General features: G+C 35.3%; 1 protein-coding gene across 1 annotated transcript in view; it reads right to left on the minus strand.

Annotated features, from left to right (window-relative positions):
* The window catches only part of LOC106880645 (uncharacterized protein DDB_G0271670), a 45,210-nt gene that overhangs the window by 35,503 nt on the left and 5,555 nt on the right, over nt 1–4,152 (minus strand). The window lies entirely within an intron of this gene.

Genomic DNA, 4,152 nt, shown 5'->3' on the forward strand with positions numbered 1-4,152 from the left:
AGTAGAAGGCACTTGCCCAAGATGCCACGCAGTGGGACTGAACCCGGGACCATGTGGTTGGTAAGCAAGCTACTTACCACACAGCCACTCCTACATACATACATATTTACTCACACAAACTTGCACACCCAGATAGTCATGACTTTAACACGAACACATCTATTACACAGGCACAAATCTCTCTCTTTCTCTCTCTCTCTTTCTTTCTCTCTCTATCTATCTATCTATTCACACACACACATGCAATACAAGCATACATGTGTGTGTTTGTGTGTGCGTGCATGTGCTCGCCTGTATATCGTACAGAAATGTTTGCGAGTGTGGCAAGGAGCGAGGAAGAGTGCCATCCATCCATTATGTTGATCCCATCATCAACATTACATCCCGCCCTTACCACAACCATTGTTAGCCACACCTACTACAGTTACTGCTAATAACATCACCGCCGAATCCCTGCCCCGGTCATCAAATCCACAATTGCAACACAGCGCGAGCAACGATATCATTGGTGCTTGACAAGTGACTATCAAATAAGTTACTTCACTTCCCCTACCTCCTTGCCTTTCGTTCTCCCTCCTTCCCTCTCTCTCTCTCTCTGTGTCTCTTTCTCTTTATTTCTTTCAACGTCCATATCAACTATTCTTCCGATTTTAACTTCTCCCTCGTGTGTGTGCGTGTGTGTGTGTCTGTGCGTGTGTTTTCATTCCCTCTGGATTTATTCCTTTCTTTCGAAGAGCGTAGGCTCAAAATGTAAAAGACTTTTCCTTTTTTCCAGATCGTCAAACTAATACACTTACCTGTCTTCGTTTTTTGTTTTTCTATGAATTTGAACTATATATATATATAATGCACACACACACACACACACACACACACACACACACACACATTATACATATATATGTAATTATCGACTCACACATACACACACACATGTATTTGCGATTATATCTATATAATTATTGACATATATATATATGCTTGCAATTATTGATATATAAGTATACAATCATATCCATCCATTCATCTATATCTATCTATCTATCTATCTATCTATCTATCTATCTATCTATCTATCTATCTATCTATCTATCTATCTGTACACATACAGACATACGCATATTTAAATGTATATAATTATACGTATGTATGTATATATTTAAACCTATAGAATTATATATTATATCAATTATTATTATTATTATTATTATTATTATTATTATTATTATTATTATTATTATTACATATGTATATAATTTTACATACATGCATTTATATACATTTATATACATGCACACACATACACTCACAGATACACACACATCCCATTTTCAGGCATCATCATCTCAGAAGGGGAGATGAGAGATGTGTAATGAAGAATTAATTAAATGAGCTTTAGTACTTCACGGTTAGATATTTTACTGGTCCCTAGAACGTTGAAAAGCAAAGTTATTCCCGATCGGATTTGAACTTAATGATATAGAATTTAAAAAAAAAAAACGACCTCAATGATGAATATAACTCTAAGTGATGCACAAGGCCAGCATTTTGAAGGTGGGGAAACAATCAATTTTTTTGTCCCCAGAAGAATTTTGTTTTACCAGCATGGAATGATATGAGGTAAAGTTGCCCTTGTGGGATTCTGTCAATCCAGCCTAATAATAATATAACATTGATGATTTCAAATATAAATAAAGTACATCTTTAGTTTGGTTCTATTGATCGTTCGAATCATCTTTGGTGAGGAACCAAAAGAATATGAAAACATTATAAATGGACTGCATTTCCTGAGATGGTTAATCAAAAAATCTAGAAATGTAAATTGTTTTAGACAGCATCTGATAGCATTTCTTCCACGAATACAACTTATGCAATTCATGCAAATTACAAGCCCGGTTACAAGTCTCATTTCAATATATAGCTTGTATATATTGTGCTAGCAGAACCGTTAGCACGCCGGGCAAAATGCTTAGCGGCATTTCGTCCATCTTTACGTCCTGAGTTCAAATTCCGCTGAGGTCTACTTTGCCTTTCATCCTTTCGAGGTTGATAAAATACGTACCAATTGAGCACTGGGATCGATGTAATCGACTTACTCCCACCCCGAACCTGCTGGCTTTATGCCACAATTTGAAACTTATATAGTTTGTAGATATCTATGCATGCCTAAATGCATGCCTAAAATGTATCCATGTATTTCTAAGAAGTAGAAAAAACAATCCCTATTTTAATATATGGCACTATTTATCTATTGTTTGCTGTTTCTTGCTGAAATGAAACATCTATATTAATATCAGTTTTGTTATTAGCTTTCATTTTTATATGTTAGGTTGAAGATTCTGGTAAAATCCATATTCCAAGGAAAGTAAGAATGGGATGCGATTTTACTTATTTACCAGACAAGGTATCAACAATTGCTCTCTCTCTCTCTCTCTCTCTCTCTCTCTCTCTCTCTCTCAGACACACACACACGCTTAGACACATTTGATGGAAGAAAAGATAATGAAACATTAGATTATTCATTCCTTACAGTAATTGAACTAATACAACTCTTGAGAATTCAATCGGTGGCTCAACTATTGAAATAATGCAGTAAATAAACTATGACAAGACAAGGAAACTGACCTTCCCATCGAATACACAGTATTTTACAAAATAATCCCCATACTTTCCTTTTGACATTTTTAAACACCTTATCAAGTAACAGAAGCATCCACTACTTTACATTCGCACAGAACAACAACGACAACAGCAACAACAACAACCATAGTAATCTGTACAATTAGTTTCATCTACTTTCCACACTTGTTAGACTTTACTAAGAATAGCACAAAGACAAAAACGCACGCGCACACAGACACACACACACAACACACAAACACACACACAGACACACACACAAACACAGAGGCGAGAATTAAATTTCCAGTCAATAAAAGTGACCCTAAACTGTTATAATCACCATCAGTAATCAAATGGTTAACGTTGTATCAACCCGAAAAACAGAAGGGCAAAATCGAAAATACCCAAAACGAAAAGCATTAACAATCACTTAGGATTTCTGCAGATAACACTGCTCTTCTGATAATCGGGGCCAACAATATCATTGCTTTCTTATGGTTGCAATAATGCACATGATGAGCCAGGGCGAGTGCTGTGATACAAATAGTTCAGCACACGTTGAGATTTTGAGTTCCCGACTCAACTTTGATACCCAGTTGTAGCATTTCGTGTGTGCTTGGTAGAGTCACATAACAACCGTCGTTAATCGTTGCTGAGAGTTCAGTAATTCATTGTTGACTATGTCGGTGTGTGTGTGTGTATATGTGTATATGTGTGTGTGTGTGTGTGTGTGTGTGTGTGTGTGTGTGTGTGTACGTGTGTGTAAGCATGAATGTACATATGTGTGTGCATATGTATTTATATATATATATATATATATATGCAGACATATATTTACATATGCACATACACACAGAGACCTGTATATGACTATATGTAACGGTTAAACGTGCTTTCAATGCTAGCTCAAATTGTCGGAAATAGCAACTAAACCTCCGAGTAACAACCTATCGTCTTAAAGACACAAAGAGCACATCGCAATTATTATCATTATTATTATTGTGTGTGTGTGTATGTGTGTATATATGCGCGTGTGTGTGTGCGCTTGCAGGTGTGTTTAAAAGGAAATGGTCACGGATGGCTAGAATGCCATTCATTATGATCATCAGTATTCATTTAATATATTTTACTTTGTGTAGGTATATATAGTCCAACTTAAACTAACTTAAATTAGTTATGCAATTATATACTATCATTACATATTCTAAAAGTACACATGGGGTCGCAATCAGGCATGCAGCTCTCTCGCTCAGTGTGAGTGTGTGCGTATGAATATATATAATTATATAAATATATTATTACTATATATATATATATATATATATATATAATTATTATTATTATTACTATATTATTACTGCATATATATATTCAGAAAAAAGTGGGTGGTAGGAATTTGGGATAATTATATACTTCGCGCTTTCATCTCGTATTAAAGAAACAACAGGAATGATCTGTTGTATCACGAACTGAGATAAAGAATCTTGCAAACCAAATCCAAAAACAGAAATGATGATTCTCTGTAACGAG

The sequence above is a fragment of the Octopus bimaculoides genome, chromosome 13 (assembly GCF_001194135.2).
Source record: "Octopus bimaculoides isolate UCB-OBI-ISO-001 chromosome 13, ASM119413v2, whole genome shotgun sequence".
In the NCBI taxonomy this organism is placed as follows: Eukaryota; Metazoa; Mollusca; class Cephalopoda; order Octopoda; family Octopodidae; genus Octopus; species Octopus bimaculoides.